At 36.0% G+C, this 19,112-nt stretch overlaps 1 protein-coding gene across 23 annotated transcripts in view; it reads right to left on the bottom strand.

Moving 5' to 3' along the window:
- The window catches only part of NOL4 (nucleolar protein 4), a 675,738-nt gene that overhangs the window by 312,746 nt on the left and 343,880 nt on the right, over nt 1–19,112 (bottom strand). For 2 of the 23 annotated variants that reach the window (XM_081562534.1, XM_081562533.1), the window contains one exon: nt 10,441–10,584. The exons of 20 other annotated variants lie outside the window; for them this stretch is intronic. The gene's annotated coding sequence lies outside the window, so the exon portion shown is untranslated. Of the gene's footprint in view, nt 1–10,440; nt 10,585–18,234; nt 18,281–19,112 lie in introns of those variants that run through there. One more of the 23 variants, XM_081562524.1, reaches the window with a different exon arrangement.

The raw sequence follows: 19,112 nt of genomic DNA, 5'->3' as shown, positions 1-19,112 counted from the left end.
GATGACTGCCAGAGGGAGGTGGGGTAAGGGATGAGTGACGCAGGGAGATCAATTAAGAGGTGTAAACTTCCAGTTACAAAACAAATGAGTTACAGCATGGGAAATACAGGCAATAACAATGTGATATCTTTGTATATTAACTAGTCTTATTGTGATGATCATGTTGTAATGTATAGAAATACTGAACCATGAGATATGCACCAGGAGCTAACATAATGTTATAGGTCAATTATACCTCAAAAAGCAAATAAACAAAGTCACAGGAAAAATAAATTAGATTTGTGGTTACTTGAGAAGGGTGGGATAAAGGGAACTGATTAGTGGTTAAAAGGTACAAATTCCCAGTTATAAGCCCTAGGAATATAATATACAATATGATTAATATAATTGACACTGATGTATGTTATAAAAGAGCTTTGATCACAAGTAAAACTATTCTTCTCTTACTTTATATATGAGATGATGGATGTTCACTAATTGCGGTCATCATTTCACAATGTATATAAGTCAAATTATTTTGCCTTACACCTTAAACTTACAGTGCTGCTTATCAATCATATCTCAATAAAAGTGGATGACCCCTCCCCCCAAAAAAGATTACAAATCAGAGACCTATCTTTCTACCCTAAGTAACTAGAAAATGAGTAAAATAAAACCAAGCAGAAGGGGAAAATACTTTTTAAAAGAGAGAAAGAGAACAGAAAAAAAATAGACAAGATCAGCAAAATCAGAGAGTAGCCTTAGAAAAAGTTTCCTAAATGACAAAACATCAGTTTTACTGACCAAGATAAAGAGGGAGAAGACACAGATTACTAACTCAGGATATTAAGAGGAATACTCCTCCTGACATCACAAAAATAACTGTATGCTAACAAATTAAATAACCACAGAAGATGAACGACTCCTACAAAGATACAAATCATTAAAACTAGCTTAAAAAATAGAAAATTTGAATAGATCTGTCACAAGTAAACAGATAAAATTAGTAATAAAAAATCTTTTCACAAAGAAAAGTACAGGTTCAGAGGGTTTTACTAGACCAAATAATCAAAAAATCAAGCTGATTTATCACAAATTCTCCTAGAAAAATAGATGAGAAAATACTTCTGAAATCACTCTATGAGGTCAGAATTACCTTTATGACTAAAATATTGGGTTGGCCAAAAGGTTCATTTTTAGTGAATTCTTGTGTGGGCTGAAGACACAGAAACATTTTTTTTTTGGCAAATTATGCTTAATTATTTCAAGAAAGGTAAAAATGCACCTGAAATGCGTGTCAAAAGTGGTTTGCAAAGTTTCATGCTGAAGATTTCTCACTGGATGTTTATCCACAGTCAAGTAGACTAGTTTAAGTTGACAGCAATTAAATCGAGACATTGAAAACAACCAGTGTTATACCACATGAGAGATAGCCCATATCCTCAAAATATCCAAATTAAGTGTTGAAAAGTTTCACATTGGATGCACTGGGAATACATTATTCAATAAAGTTCTAGATGAAAATGAAAAGTGTCTTTTATTTTTATTTAAAAACTGAAGGAACATGGGGAAGGAAATGGCAACCCACTCCAGTATTCTTGCCTGGAAATCCCCTTAGAGGAGCCTGACGTGCTACAGTCCATGGGGTTGCAGAGTTGGACACAACTTAGCAACTGAAAAACAACAGCACTCACTCATGATAAAAGTTCAGCAAACTAGGAAATGAGGGAACATCTTCAACTTGATAAAGCACACTTACAAAAATCCTATAGCTAACTACACTGTCTAGTACTAACGTTGGATATACAGCTTTATACATTTGCTAAAACTTACATTGTACAGCACCAAGCGTGAACCCTAATGTGAAAAGTAGACTTTGGGTGATAAGAATGTGTCAGTGCAAGTTTATTATTACAAATATACCACTTTGGGTTGGGATATTAACAGTGGGAGAGTGTGTACATGTGTGGATACAGGGGGTATATGGGAGCTGTCTGTACTTTCTGTTCAATTTTGCTGAGAACCAAAATCTTCTGTAAAAAATAAAGATTAATTAAAAAGAAACTGAATGAAAGTTTTGGCCAATGTGCTTAATATATCACAAAGAAAAACACTTCAACAAAATACTAATAAATAAAATCCAAACATATATATATAAATTATTATGTACCATAATCAAGTAGGATAACACCAGATAGTTTAACACAAGAAAATGAATTAATATACCATATTAATAGAATAAAGGGCAAAAGCATATGATCATCTCAACAGATGCAGAAAAATATTTGACAAAAGCAACACCCTTTTCTGACAAAAACTCAGTAAACTAGGAAAAGAAAGGAATCCTCAATCTGATTAAGGGTATCTTTAAAAACCTCACACTAATGTCTTATTTAATAGTGAAAGACTTAATGCTTTTCCTCTAAGAACAGAGCAAGACAAGAAGGTCTGCTCAAGCCACTTCTATTTAACATTGTATAGTGAAGCTTCTAGTCACGTCAATGAGACAAGTAAAAGAAAGAAAAGACATCTAGACTGGATAAGAGGAAATAAAAATATCCCTATTTGCAGATGTCATACTCTTGTATATAAAAAAGTCCTAAGGAATTCACTAAATAACTGTTGGAATTAATAAATGAATTTTTCAAAGGTAAGATTCAAAATCAGTACATAAATATCAAGTGCATTTCTGTTCATTAGCAATGAACAACCCCAAAACAAACTAGGAAATATAATTCTATTTATAATGGCACCGAAAAAATAGAATGCTAGGTATAAGTTTAGATTTAATAATGTTATAGTTAACAAAAGAAGTGCAAAACTTGTACACTGACAGGTGCAAAACACTATTTATAAGAAATTTTAAAGTATCTAAATATATGTATCCCATGTTCATGGATCAGAAGGCTTAATATTGTTAAGATGGCAATACTCCAAAAATGATTTACAGAATAAATGTAATTGCTATTAAAAGCTACCTAGCTTTTTTACAGAAGTTGACAAATTAAAATGCATATGTACTGCAAAATACTAAGAAAAATTGAAATAATATTTTAAAATCAGAAATTTGGAGATCTCACACATCTTGATTTCAAAACTTACTATAAATCTAAAGTGATAAACATAGCATTGTACCAGCATGAGAACCGATATATAGATCAGTGGGATAGAACTGAGATTTCAAAGATAAAACTTTACACTTATTTTCAACTAACTGTCCAACAGGAGTGACAAGATACTGCAATGGAGAAAGAATAGTGTTTTCAACAAATGGTGCTGAGACAGCTAAATGGTGGTGGTGGTGATGGTTTAGTCACTAAGTCATGTCCAACTCCTGTAACCCATGAACTGGAGCCCACAAGATTCCTCTGTCCATGGGACTTTCTGGGCAAGAATACTGGAGTGGGTTGCCATTTCCTTCTCGAGAGGATCTTCTGAAACCAGGGGTTGAACCCAAATCTCCAGCATTGCAGATAGATTCTTTACCACTGAGCCACCAGGGAATGAGACAACTGGGTACCCAATGCAAAAGACTGAAGCAGCCATCACTATGTCACACAATGAAAATTAAATCACAGTAGATCACAGATCTAAACATAAGAGCTAAAACTTTAAATATTTACAATAAAACAGGAGTATTTTTAACCTTTGGTAAGGCAAGATTTTCTTAGTTATGAATCTTACTGCAAAAGCAACAAGAGAAACATTGATAAAAAGAACTCCACCAAATTTTTTTTTCAAGTCATGCCGCAAATAGTATGATCAAAAAAGTGAAATGACAACCAAAAAAATGGGAGAAAACATTTGAAAATCTTGTATCTAATAAGAGACCGTCACCTGGAATAGATGAAAACATAACTCAATAACAGACGAATAATCCAATTAAAAGCTTGGTTTAAAAATTGAACAATTCTCTAGAGATGTTCAAACGGCTTAAAGGCACAAGAAAATATGTTCAACATCATTAGTAATTAGGGAAATTTAAATCAAAACCTCAATAAGATATTATCTCACATTCACTAGGGCTGTTATAATCAATACTAATAAACATTGGTGAGAATAAGGAGAAATTAGAACCCCCCTGCATTGCTGATAGGATTGCAAAATGATGCCACTGCTTTAGAAAATTCAGAAGCAACTTGGAAAATTAAACATAGACTTATCAGATGACTTAGCAAGTCTACATCCTTGTATAAATTCAAGACAAATGAAACCATACATTCACATAAAATATATGGTACATAGTATAGAAACATTTATAATAGCCAAAAAATATGAAAAAATTCAAATGTCCCTGAGCTGATAAATACAAATAAAGTGCATTTATACAAGAAAGCCATACAGAGAAATAGAAAGGGATGAAATGTTGAATCATGGTATGACATGGATGAACCTGGAAGATATTGAGATAAGTGAGAATCCAATCACCAAAAAATCACATATTACATGATTTCTTTCATACAAATGGGCTTCCCTGAGTGGCTCAGATGGTGAAGAATCTGCCTGTAATGCAGGAGACCTGGGTTTGATCCCTGAATCAGGAGGATCTCTTGGAGAAAGGAATGGCTCCACAAAAGGCAAATTTGCATAGATACAGAGCAAATTCTTGGTTGCTTAGGACTTGGGAGAAGAGAATGAGGATTGACAGCTCATCGGTACAAGTATCTTTTAGAAGACAAAAGCGTTCTAAAATTAGTTGACAGTGATATTTTTATACCCTTGTTATTATTGTTCAGTTGCACAATTGTGTCTGACTCTTTGCAACACAGTCATGGACTGCAGCATGCCAGACTTCTCTGTCCTTCACCATCTCCCAGAATTTGCTCAAACTCCTGTACATTGAGTCAAGTGATGCCATCCAATGATTTCATCCTCTGTCGTCCCCTTCTCCTCTTATCCTGTCTTTCCCAGCATCAGGGTCTTTTCCAGTCAGCTCTTTGCATCAGGTGGTCAAAGTATGAGTTTCAGCTTCAGCATCTGTCCTTCCAATGAATATTCAGAGTTGATTTCCTTTAGGATTGACTGGTTTGATATCCTTGCTGTCCAAGGGACTATCACGAGTCTTCTCCAGCGTTATAGTTGAAGGTATCAATTCTTTGATGCTCAGCCTTTTTTACTGTCCAGCTCTCACATCCATACCTGACTACTGGAAAAAACATAGTTTGACTATACAGACCTTTGTAGGCAAAATGATGTCTCTGTTTTTTGAATATGCTGTCTAGGTTTGTCATTGCTTTTCTTCAAAGGAGCAAGCATCTTTTAATTTCATGGCTGCAGTTACCATCCACAGTAATTTTTAAGCCCAAGAAAACAAAATCTGTCACTGCTTCCAATGTTTCCCCATCTATTTGCCATGAAGTGGTGGGACTGGATGCCATGATCTTAGTTTTCTGAATGCTGAGTTTTGAGCCAGCTTTTTCACTTTCCTTTTTCACTTTCGAGAGGCTCTTTAGTTCCTCTTTGTTTTCTGCTATAATGGTGGAGTCATCTGTATATCTGAAGTTATTAGTATTTCTCCCAGCAATCTTGATTCCAGCTTGTGATTCATCCAGCTGGGGGCATTTCTCATAATGTACTCTGCATGTAAGTTAAATCAACAGGGTGACAGTATACAGCCTTGACGTACTCCTTTCCCAATTTTGAACCTGTCCATTGTTCCAAGTCCAGTTCTAACTGTTGCTTCTTGACCAGCATACAGGTTTCAGGAGGCAGGTAAGGTGCCAATGAATCATTTATAACCCTATGAAAAGGCTAAAAAATTGAATTGTATACTTTAAATGAATGGATTGTACAGTATGTGAGTCATATCTCAATAAAACTGCTAAAAGATGTGGTCTCCAACAGTTTTGGATTTTGAGTTTAAAGATATAAAAAAATATAGGAAAAGGATCTTATATAATACAAATTTAAACAGTCCACAAATGCCTGAATGTCCAATGCAAACATCTTAGTCACTGAGGCTTATAGTGGTGTATTGTTAAGTGTTTAACAACTGTCTCATAAAAATATATAATTCATATGGTTATTATAAGTTTTAATGATATAAAAGATGTATAGCATGTAATTTATAAACAGTAATAAAATATACAATATTTTCTACTGTAAATTCCATGAGACAATAAGCTTTCATGAGCTAGTACAACCTAGCTCCAGGATTTCATTATTTTATCTCATTCAGGATGAGTGAATGACATATTTAATGATTTAAGTGAATATTTTATAGTATTGTTCCTATGGTCAACCACTGACCAAAATGCCTCTGAAAACATAACCTTAAAAAATTAGCTGACCTAACATGTCACTTCAGGGTGCTATAAAAATATACTAGCTTTGAAAAAACTTTATGTTAATATAACCACAAAACTAATCAGTTTTCTAAACTGAGTCTGTGATGGTAAATATGTGGTTTAAAAAAAGTTAGTTTTTAATGCCCTTACTGTATTATATTAATATTAAAACTATATTGAGGGAAAACAATGGTTAAGTTAAAAAATGAGCCACCCTCACTTAACTTTCTGCTAGCTTACTGATTGCCAAATAGTGAGATGATACACATATACATAAAAATTTAAAGCAATCACATGAAATTAATAAATGAGAGGCAGGAAGCTTAGACATGCCAACATTATTATGATGAAATCAAAATGTCATTCCTATTAAAAGACTATTATACAGTTCTACATGTCTCCTCTTGGCATTATAGGATCTATTGTAAAGATACTATTCCTGGATTACAAATTCAACTCTACTGAAATTCCTCATTTCCAACTATATTACAGGGCCAGAGAAGAATAACTGATAAAAAAGAACCACTGTGGGCTAGATCTCTCTCCTTCAATCCTTCCTGACTTCCATTCTCCACAGGAGACCTTATTGGCTTGGGAGGTAATATGGCAAGAAATGGATACAACTGATACTAGTATAGCACTGAAACATACTATTCAGATAAAAACAGGAGCATTTATCAGAGTTTTCCACTCAATTAAAAATAATTTAAAGTCCAATTTTTGATACAAATATAACATCTACTGAATAATTTTCTTTTAAATTATAACCGAGAATTCAAACTAAGGTCAATAAAGTACATTTACTGTCTAGGAATCAATGAATTAAAATAATCACCTTCCATCCTTCAGTTCAACTGCTATAAAACAGGTATTCTAACTGGTAAAGTCATTTTTATAAACTAATTAATGTGATAGGTAGCAACTTTAGTGAAATATCTAGAAATAAAAGCAGTATGAAGGGCTGCCAATTCGTAAACAACAAATAAAACATAATAGGAAGTGTTCTAGATTCATTCTTTTACAAGTGGTTGACCAGTTTTCCCAGCACCACTTGTTAAAGAGATTGTCTTTTCTCCATTGTATATTCTTGCCTCCTTTGTCGAAGATAAGGTGTCCATATGTGCGTGGGTTTATCTCTGGGCTTTCTATTTTGTTCCATTGATCTATATTTCTATCTTTGTGCCAATACCATACTGTCTTGATGACTGTGGCTTTGTAGTAGAGCCTGAAGTCAGGCAGGTTGATTCCTCCAGTTCCATTCTTCTTCCTCAAGATTGCTTTGGCTATTCGAGGTTTCTTATATTTCCATACAAATTGTGAGATGATTTGTTCTAGTTCTGTGAAAAATACCATTGGTAGCTTGATAGGGATTGCATTGAATCTGTAGATTGCTTTGGGTAGAATACTCATTTTCACTATATTAATTCTTCCAATCCATGAACACGGTATATTTCTCCATCTGCTTGTGTCCTCTTTGATTTCTTTCATCAGTGTTTTATAGTTTTCTATATATAAGTCTTTTGTTTCTTTAGGTAGATATATTCCTAAGTATTTTATTCTTTTTGATGCAATGGTGAATACACACCGAGGAAACCAGAATTGAAAGAGACGCGTGTACCCCAATGTTCATCGCAGCACTGTTTACAATAGCCAGGACATGGAAGCAACCTAGATGTCCATCAGCAGACGAATGGATAAGGAAGCTGTGGTACATATACACAATGGAATATTCCTCAGCCATTAAAAAAAATACATTTGAATCGGTTCTACTGAGATGGATGAAACTGGAGCCCATTATACAGAGTGAAGTAAGCCAGAAAGAAAAACAACAATACAGTATACTAATGCATATATATGGAATTTGAAAGATGGTAACGATAACCCTATATGCGAGACAGAATAAGAGACACAGATGCATAGAACAATTTTATGGACTCTGAGGGAGAAGGTGAGGGTGGGACGTTCTGGGAGAATGGCATTGAGACATGTGTATTGTCATATGTGAAACAGAGCACCATTCCATGTTCGATGCATGTGACAAGGGCTCAGGGCCGGGGCAATGGGATGATCCAGAAGGATGGGATGGAGAGGGAGGTGGGTGGGGGGTCCAGGAAGGGGAACACATGTAAACCCATGGCTGATTCATGTCAATGTATGGCAAAAACTATTACAATATTGTAAAGTAATTAGCCCCCAACTAAAATAAATAAATTTATAAAAAAAAAATAATAATAAAGACAGTGAAATAAATACAAAATCTGCAACTCTCAATTTTTATGAGGAGAAGGAAATGGCAACGCACTCCAGTGCTCTTGCCTGCAAAATTCCATAGATGGAGGAGCCTGGCAGGCTACAGTCCATGGGGTTGCAAAGAGTTGAACACGACTGAGAAACTTCACTTTAAACTCAAGAATTCACAGAGAACATCTATAAATCATTCAATCTAATTTTTACCATAGATTTTTACCATACCTTTGAGGCTTTACCTAAACTGAGAGTCACTCTTGTTCCTATCTTGTTTTGTTGACTCCATAAGCTCACTTTCTACTGGCAGGTTACTGGTCCCAGCCTTTATAGAGTGATGAGGGATGAAATAAGAGGAATGTTTGGTGTGTAAAGACTGAGTGAAAGTCACTCAGTCATGCCTGACTCTTTGTGACCCCACGGACTGTACAGTCCATGGAATTCTCCAGACCAGTATCCTGGAGTGGATAGCCTATCCCTTCTCCAGTGGATCTTACTGACCCAGGAATCGAACCAGGGTCTCCTGCATGGCAGGTAGATTCTTTTTTTTTTTTTTAATTATTTTTTAATTGAAGGATAATTGCTTTACAAAATTTTGTTGTTTTTCTGTCAAACCTCAACATGAATCAGCCATAGGTATGCATATATCCCCTCCCTCTTGAACCCCCCTCCCATCTCCCTCCCCATTCCACCCTTCTAGGTTGATACAGAGCCCCTGTATGAGTTTCCTATGACATATAGCTACAGGCAGATTCTTTATCAACTGAGCTATTAGGAAAGGCAAAAGTTTTATTTGTTTGCCTGTGCTGGGTCTTAGTTGTGGCATGTGGGATCTAGTTCCCTGACCAGGAATCAAACCTGGGCCCTCTGTATTGGGAGCACAGAATCTTAGCCACTGGACCACCAGGGGAAGTCCTGTCAAGACTGAAAGGTATCCCAAACATAGCTTACTGCAACTACATAAGGACAGTGGAATACAGCTCTGCAGAAGAGATACAATCAGAAAGCCCAGGAGTGGGGCAGTACCAAGAGATACAGGCATTTGCAAGGCTTAGGAATTTACCTCTACTGGAATTTACCTCTATTATGTGCAAGATACTGCGATAGATCTTGAGCTAATTTAACAACTTATAAGATGTATTTCCCTTCCTGAAAGAGTGTGTGGTCTACAACTAGAAGTTTTAAGGAAGTATGCCAAAAGAGACTATAATTAGTAAAGTACAATAAAGCCAATATGCTCCCAAGGCTGGCTCCCAACCCTGGCTACACATTGGGATCTCCCGGTGAACTTTAAGGAATAGTCTGATACCTAGATTCCTGCCACAGGGAATGTAACTAGACAGGCATGGGTTTTAAAATATCTCCCTCTGTAATTGTGACGTACAGCCATGGTTGAGGAATCAGGAGAGGGGTGAGTTATAGGTGAGAATGGAAGAGAATGCTGAGCTCATGAACATCAGACTCCGTAGTCATTTATTACTTTACATGCAGTGGGAAACCATTCAAGGATTTTTTAACGTGAGAATTCCAAAACAGATTAGTGCCCTAAAACAATTCCTATAATAGTAAAATGTAAAGTACTAAAACCTGAGTAAACAAAGGAGGCAGTAGGAAGAGGAGAAAGAAAAGCAAAGTTGAGAGAAAATTCCAGAAGGTAAAGTTCAGCCATTGTTGGTGACTGCTTAAAAAGAAGGGTGAGTTGAAGAAATGAATGAATGGATTTAAAAGAAGGGCAGAGAAGTGAATGAGACCAAAAAAAAAAAAAAAAGGTGGGGGTGGGTAAAGAGTAGAATGAAAGGGAGAAGCTGGTAGATGAAGCAGAAGCCACAGGGCTGAGGACGGAGCAAATGATCTGCACAAGAGCCACTGTGCCCTAAGCCTGCCCTGCTCAAGTGGACCCCACTAGTGTGGTACCCACGTGGTCCCTTACCTTATAGTTACTCCTGGGTCTGACAAGGCTGCTATTCCCAGTTTACATACAGGACACTGGGCACAGAGACTACAAGGAACTTTCTCAGATCACTGGATTGTGCTAGGATACAAAGCCACAGCTCCGGAGAGCAAGCAGTTATCCCTATGAAGAGGAAAAGTGACATGAAAATACCCATTCCCACTCTTTTTGTTTCCATCCTTATTTCAGTTATATCTGAACCTGAAAGCAATTACAAACAAATAAAGCAAAGAAACATTTGATGTCCCAGCTAGTAACGCCTGACAAATAATCATTTAAAACTGCATGATTATTATAAGATCACCCATCTCCACTCTTATTCAAGCAGAATGTGCTAATTATCAAAGAGGCCATCTGCAGTCCTAAACTCTCTTTTTTTTTAACCTAGGGGAAGATCCTGCCATTTGGCTTTCAGGGCTTTGGTTCACTCTGTATATTTAAAAACAACAACAAAAAAGAATCTGATAAAATGATTTACAAGAGGCCTTCAACTGAAAAATAACTTTGATTTTTATGTACTGATTATTGAAGAAATTCACCCTTACATGTGAAATATAGTGAGTTTACAAATGAAATTAAAAATCTGAATTGGTGGCATTTTTAGCTAACACCTTCTAAAGGGTTTGAGTTACTGTGTTTTAAAAAGGAAAATAACAACATGCAGAATTTTAAGCAAACAATATTTCAGAGAAAAACAGTACAAAGGAAATGTATTTTAAAAAGAAAAATGCGGTATTTCGACATAAAGTACTTCAATCTAAAGTACTTCAACCTAAAGAAATGCATTTTTGTGAAAGGCAAACCTCTACAAAATTTATTAATTTTGTACCAGCCATTTATTTTCAAAAAAAAGACAAAATTTAATTCTACTTCTTTCCACAATTGATGATTTACCAAGAACGCAGCTTTGAATTCCAAGGTTATCTTTCTTCAATGAGAAGATAATTATAAGTATTTATGTGGAATAGTCATTATCTCGGCTATACAAACAAAAGTCCAAGTGACTAGGAGGCCAGTCCCTGCCAGCACAAAGAAGTCTGGAAAAACATTGCTTTGCCATATGTTCAGATACTGGCAAAAGCAGCTTTCCTTGTCGGTACTATCTAATAGGAAGGACTTTTCACCACTTCCCTGACAGATGTTGTTGTTGCCCCTGAAGTGCAAATAAGTAATTTTCAATTTTGAGGTTTTGGTTAACCAATTATCATTTAGGCTGCATGCACCTTGTTTTTTTTTTTTTTTTCATTATTTCATTGCATTTGTATTTATTAAACAGTCTATGCAGCAACCAACAAAAAGGTAAAAGTTAAAATTCTCTTCTTAGCTGATTTAACATAAATTAAGCATTCATCTGGAGATATCTGATCACTTGAGCTGTCTCTTTTAGTCATCACTGTGGATCATTCAGTATTTGGCTCTGATGTGAGAAATTCAAATGCATCATCTTGCACTTTCCCTTAACTAACAGTCACAATCATTACCTAAAAGAGTGGCAAAGTCCCTTCTGTAATTCGGAACTAGGAATTAGAGCAATGCAAATAAAAATTGACTTTTAGAAACACTGATACTCACAGCAAACTTATTGATAAAAAATTTAATAGACCAAAATATATATAGTGTCCATGGCCGATAACTTATGATGTATGAGTATGTTTGGAAGAAAGTGGCCACAAGAAACAAATCACTTAAAGCCTTTGGAGATAAGAAGGCTATCTTGGGGACTTCCCTGTTGGTCCAGCAGTTAAGACTCTGTACTCTCAATACGGGGGGGCCTGGGGTTCAATCCCTGGTTGGGGAACTAAGATCCCACATACTGCAACTAAGCTTGCACAGCTAAGCCCGTGTGCTGCAACAAAGACTCAGCACAGCCAAAATAAACCATAAATTAAAAAAAAAAAAAAGAAGGCTATCTTTTGAGTCATAATTCCCCAGGGGTGGGGGTATTACCCAAACTTCTCAACTTTCCCTGAAAATTCCATAAGACTTCAGTTTAGGAAAATTGAGAGTAGTGAGTAGGTACATATGGCCACAAAGCAAGAATTTTTGTCCTTATTACAATCCAAGGAATTAAAACCTAGAAAGAAAATTTCTTCTCTTCTAAATTGATCAGAAGAGCTGCAACAGGGTTTCATTGAAAAGTAAACATGATTTAGCTAGTGAGGTGTGTAAACAAGATCTCTGTCAAAACTTTTCTATCACACTTACCCAAAACTTTCTATACACTGTTATGATTATTACTATCATTATCATATTTTGGTTAATGGTATGGACACCAAGATCAGCAATCTAAAATCCCAAATCATTCTCTTATCCAGTAATCAAATAATTCTATCTATAGACTGTTTTTTCAATCTACTCCTGCCCCATTTCCTACTGGGCTCTTGATTTACTAGCTCAGGGAATGACTTTTGGTATCTAGACTAGGAATTGCAGATAGAGAAATTTCAACTCACTCCAGGATAAAGGAGCCTGGTGGGCTACAGTCCATGGGGTCTCAAAGAGTCGGAAACGACTGTGCACTTAACACTTTAAAATTACATTGCCAAATCTATTTTTGATGGTGGCTATCTAGAATGTAAAGCCTTGATTTGGGTTGATAAGGAAGAGTACTTTTCTAAGTTAGCACTGTCTCCTCTGGACTCAAAAATATGAGGTGACACATGTTAGTGACTTAGACTCTGGCTTAGACTATGGAAACAGCATTTTATTTATCATTTTATCATTAATTTCTCTCTGTTCCAACCTGCCCTCAAATGACTAAAATAACCTTCCTTAAAAGTGATAACCAAATGAACTTATGATTTATAAATGTCTACAAGACTCTCAAGCCTATAAGATAAAATTTCAAACTCCTTAATTTATTTTACATGTTTTCTTAATCTAATTTCAATTTACTTAACACAACCCACCTTGTCTCTCACCATCCAACACAGGCTGATCACAAAGAACTTTTCAACTTTCCCTGAAAATTCAGTAAAACTCATGACTCATTAATTCCCCATGAGAATCTAAGCTTTTCTCAGGCAAAAACTGAGTTTGTCTTTTTACTGCTATATCACAAGGACCTAGAATTGTTCCAAGTAGAGAATAGATGGACTATAATTTCTGAGTAGATTAATTAATAAATTCAGGACTTAATAAATGAATAGTACTTGTTTTCTCCCTAGAAAGATTTTCTTCAACTGGCAAACTCCTGTTTACCCTGTAAAATGCATCTCAAATGCCTAGTGACCATGAAGCTTTCCCTGACTCCTTTCTGCTATGGTACTCACTGACTTCCCTGTGTCTCTACCTTCTTTTGTTCATTCTTGCTTTTAGAATTTAATATGCTATTTGGGTTTTTTAGTTTTATTAATAATGTATATATAATTAAGATGCACAGATCTTAAGTATGATGTTCAGTTAGCTTAGAAAAAGGCATTGAACAATAAACATTTTAATCATCCAAGAATTTTTTCATAATCCTTCTTAGTCAATCCTTTCAAAGCAATGACTAATGATTTCAATCATTAGATGCTAATATTTTGCCCATTCCAAATATTTATATGAGTGGGATCATACAGTATGTTCTTTTGTATTTGATTGTGTCTCATTTCTTTCATTTAGAATAATAATTTAGAGATCCATTCATGGTGCTGTGTGCATGAGTAGTTACTTCTTTTTATTTGTGAATAATATCCCACTGCATGACTAACTTACATTTTGTCCATCTTCCAGTTGATGGGCATCCAGATTGATTCAAGCTTGGCACTATTTTGAGAAAAGATGCTATGTTGGATTTTAAATGATCTCTTCACTGCTGCTGCTGCTGCTAAGTCGCTTCAGTCGTGTCCGACTCTGTGCGACCCCATAGACGGCAGCCCACCAGGATCCCCCGTCCCTGGGATTCTCCAGGCAAGAACACTGGAGTGGGTTGCCATTTCCTTCTCTAGTGCATGAAAGGGAAAAGTGAAAGTGAAGTTGCTCAGTCATGTCTGACTCTTAGCGACCCCGTGGGCTGTAGCCTACCAGGCTCCTCCATCCATGGGATTTTCCAGGCAAGAGTACTGGAGTGAGGTGCCATTGCCTTCTCCACTAGAAAGACTTTAATCTGCACAATACATCCAGAGAAGAGGCTTGTTGATAATTATTTTGAACTTTTAATACTTCTCAAACTATTATAGTCCATGGCATCTAGTACTTAATCAGTAAAGTTGCAATTAGAGCATAAATTGTATTTCTGTAACCTGGACAATTTGTAGAATCTCTTTGTCAAACAGCTGGCTCATGCTATAGGTACTGGGAAGTGATACCACATTTGCCTCTCTGAGGCAAACTACCATATTCCACCATACACTTCCAAAATTTCCTTGAGGAATTCCCTTACATTTCCCTGGGCTTTGGTTTCTCATCTGAAACATGAAGGTAATTACAGCATGCACCTGTTTAGCTTTAGAATTATTTGAACTTCACATGAAATTTAAAAGCATCAACCAATGTTAGTTGTTACTTCACTATAGATAATACATGTCCTACAAATATCTGGATAGGCTTTTGCAAAAATAGTTTTGGGGATAGTACAATAAAATACACAGCAAAAGGTAAAAGTAAAAGGTTGGCCTCAGAAAGGCCAACACAATATTAAAGGAGAAGAACAAAATCAGAGGACTGACACCACCTAACTTAAAGATTATTATAAGGCAATAGTGATCCAGACACTGTTATATTGGTGAAAGAGTAGACAAGCAGTACAAAGGAACAGAATATAAAGTGCAGAAATAAACCCACATAAATATAGTCAACTGGTCTTTGACAAAGTGGCAAAAGTAATACTATGGAGGAAAAAAAAGTCTTTTCAACTAATGGTTTTGGAATAACTAGACATTTATATGATTTAAAAAAAGAATCTAGAGACATAACTTATATTCTTTACAAAAATTAACTCAAAATGAACCACACACCTATGTGTAAAATTCAAAACTATATTCTTGGAAGATAATATGAAAAAAAAAAAACTAGATGACCCTACGCATGGCAATGATTTTTTGGTACAACACTAAGGGTAACAAATAATTGATAAGGTGGACTTCACTAAATTAAAAAAAACGCTGCTTTGTGAAAGACACTATCAAGAGACTGAGAAGACAAGTCATAGATGGGAAGAAAATATTTGCAAAACATAGCTGATAAAAGATCCAAATATTCAAAAACTCTTAAAATCCAATAACAAGAAAACCAACAACCTGAAAACAGGCAAAAGACCTGCACAGATAGTTCATTGAATAAGATATATAGATGGAAAGCAAGTATTATATGCCATTAGGAAAATGCAAGCTAAAATGATAAGATATCCCTAGATATTTATCAGAATGGCAAAATCCAGAACAATGTCAATGCCAAGTGCTGATTATGTTGTGGAGCAACAGGAACTCTCATTTATTGCAGGTGGGGATGCAAAATGGTACAGCCACTTTGGAAAACCTTTTGGTCATTTCTTACAAAACGAAACATATTCTCATCATATGATTCAGTAATTATGCTCCTTGATATTTATTCAAAGGAGTTGAATATTTATGTCCATATAAAAACCTGCACATATTTACAACAGTTTTATTCATAATTGCCAAAACTTGGAAACAACCAAGATATCCTTTAGCAGGTGAATGGACAATAAATTGTGGTATATCCAGCACTAAAATGAATGAGCTGTCAAACCATGAAAAGACATAAAGGAATCTTAAAATGCATACTACTAATGAAATAAGCTGATCTAAAAAGGCCATGCACTATACTATATAAACTATATGACATTCCGGAAAAGGCAAAACTATGGAGACAGTAAAAGGATCAGTGGTTGCCATGGGTTAGAAGGGAGAAAGGGACAAATAGGCAAAGCAAAGAGAATTTTTAGGGTGGAGAAGCTATTCTTTACAGTATTGTAATGATGGATATGGGCTTTCAGGTGGTGCTAGTGGTAAAGAATCCACCTGACAATGAAGGAGATGTAAGAGATGTGAGTTTGGAAGATCCCATGGAGGAGGGCACAGCAACCCACTCCAGTATTCTTGCCTGGAGAATCCCATGGACAAAGGAGCCTGGCAGACAACAGTCCGAAGGGTTCAAAGAGTCACACATGACTGAAGCAACTTAGCACACACATGATGGATATGTTTGTCAAAACCCATAACATATATAACAAGAGTGAATCCTAATGTAAACTATGAACGTTAAAAAATAATGATGTGTTAATGCAGGTTCAACAATTATAACATATGCACTACTTGGGTGTGGAATGGTGATACTATCAGAGGCTGGACATGTGTGAGGGCAAGGGGCATATGGGAAATTGCTGTAGATTTTGCTCAATATTGCCATGAACTTAAAATTGATCTAAAATAATTTAAAGTACATTTTAAATAATTTTTACTTTTATTAAACATATAAAATTTAAATTTGGAAAAAAATTGTAATTAATTAAAAATATATATATATTTTAAAGGAAAAAATATAAAAGGCCATGGGCTCCTTTTGAGAGTGAAAGCCTTGTTTTTCTGTGTGACAGAGTGGAAAGTTATTCAAGGAGACCAAAACCAGTTCAAGACATTTTTTGCAAAGAAACTTGGGTCAATTAAAAAAAAATCAATTGAAAATTCACAGAAAATTAAAATATAACAAAAATCTATTCTATCTATTTCAACCAAATGCATGCTAAGTCACTTCAGTCATGTCCAACTCTTTGCAACCCTACAGACAGTAGCCTGCCAGGCTCCTCCATCCATGGGATTCTGCAGGCAAGAATATTGGAGTGAGATGCCATTCCTTCCTCCAAGGGATTTTCCCAACCCAGGGATCAAACCTGTATCTCTTATATCTCCTGCATTGACAGGTGGGTTCTTAAGGACTAGTGCCATTTTCAGTTCAGTTCAGTCGCTCAGTTGTGTCCGACTCTTTGTGACCCCATGGACTGCAGCACTCCAGGCTTCCCTGTCCATCACCAACTCCTGGAGCTTACTCAAACTCATGTCCATTGAGTCAGTAATGCCATCCAACCATCTCATCCTCTGTCATCGCCTTCTCCTCCTGCCTTCAATCTTTCCCAGCATCAGGGTCTTTTCAAATGAATCAGTTCTTCACATCAGGTGGCCAAAATACTAGGGTTTCAGCTTCAGCATCAGTCCTTCTAATGAATATTCAGGACTGATTTCCTTTAGGATGGACTGGTTGGAGCTCCTTGCAGTCCAAGGGATTCTCAAGAGTCTTCTCCAACACCACAGCATCAATTCAAAAGCCTCAATTCTTCGGCGCTCAGCTTTCTTTATAGTCTTAACTCTCACATCCATACATGACTACTGGAAAAACCATAGCTTTGACTAGATAGACCATTGCTGGCAAAGTAATGTCTCTGCTTTTTAATATGCTGTCTATGTTGGTCATAACTTTTCTTCCAAGGAGTAAGCGTCTTTTGATTTCATGGCTGCAGTCACCATCTGCAGTGATTTTGGAGACCACAGCCTTGTCTAACTCAATGAAACTAAGAGCCATGACGTGTAGTACCACCCAAGATGGACAGTTCATGGTGGACAGCTCTGACAAAACATGGTCCACTGGAGAAGGGAATGGCAAACCACTTCAGTGTTCTTGCCTTGAGAACTCCATAAACAGAATGAAAAGGCAAAAAGATAGGACTCTGAAAAATGAACTCCCCAGGTTGGTAGGTGCCCAATATGCTACTGGAGATCAGTGGAGAAATAACTCCAGAAAGAATGAAGAAATGGAGCCAAAGCAAAAACAAACCCAGTTGTGGATGTGAGTGGTGGTGGAAGTAAAGTCCGATGCTGTCAAGAGCAATATTGCATAGCAACCCGGAATGTTAGGTCCATGAATAAAGGCAAATTGGAAGTGGTCAAACAGGAGTGCCATTTTAACTACATATATTTCTAAAAATATTTCTTCATATTTTTAGAACAATTCACATTGAACAGTAAAAATTGCCAAGGATATAAAACATTCACTTCCATTATTTTTTTTAAAAAAGAAACTTTCCACCAAGGCAAATTTCCAGGGTTTTGTGGACAACAACTTAAAACAGAAACAAACACCTAAAAACAGGCCTCTGAAAAAAAAGGTTAACACATACAATGAAAGGATGGGGTAGGAAAAAAGAAACAAAACCCTGCCCAGTTGTAAAGAGGGTGACAAGGTAACTTGGTTTACTTTCATTTGTCTCTTGGTTGGGGAATCTGGGGAAAACTTTGAGGGAAAATTAGTTAGAGCTATTAGTCCTAACTAATAACTAACTAAGTAGAGTTAATAGTCCTCAGATTTAAGAAATACAAGGAATCCCCGAAAAATCCAGTCTTGAATACGTTGTAGTAAAACTGTAACTAACCACAGACTGACATATCAACAAGCAGCCAGAAAGAGAGGACAGGTCACTCTTAAGGACCAACTCTGTATCTGACTGCAAACTTCTCAATAGTCACAAAGTCAGAAGACAATAGAGTAACAGCTTCATGATTCTATGGGCACATACATATTAATTCAGAATTGTATAATCAATTAGATCATCATTCAAGAATGAGAATTTTTAGACAAACAAAAACCATAAGCATTTACTTCTCTATTGAGAGAATTTAAAGTACTTTAGATGCAAGAAAATTGCTAGATGATGC

The sequence above is a fragment of the Giraffa tippelskirchi genome, chromosome 14 (genome assembly GCF_054371585.1).
Source record: "Giraffa tippelskirchi isolate mGirTip1 chromosome 14, T2T-mGirTip1v1.2.pri, whole genome shotgun sequence".
Taxonomy (NCBI): domain Eukaryota; kingdom Metazoa; phylum Chordata; class Mammalia; order Artiodactyla; family Giraffidae; genus Giraffa; species Giraffa tippelskirchi.
The sequence above is the reverse complement of the archived record's forward strand: the minus strand, read 5'-3'. Positions and strand labels throughout refer to the sequence as shown.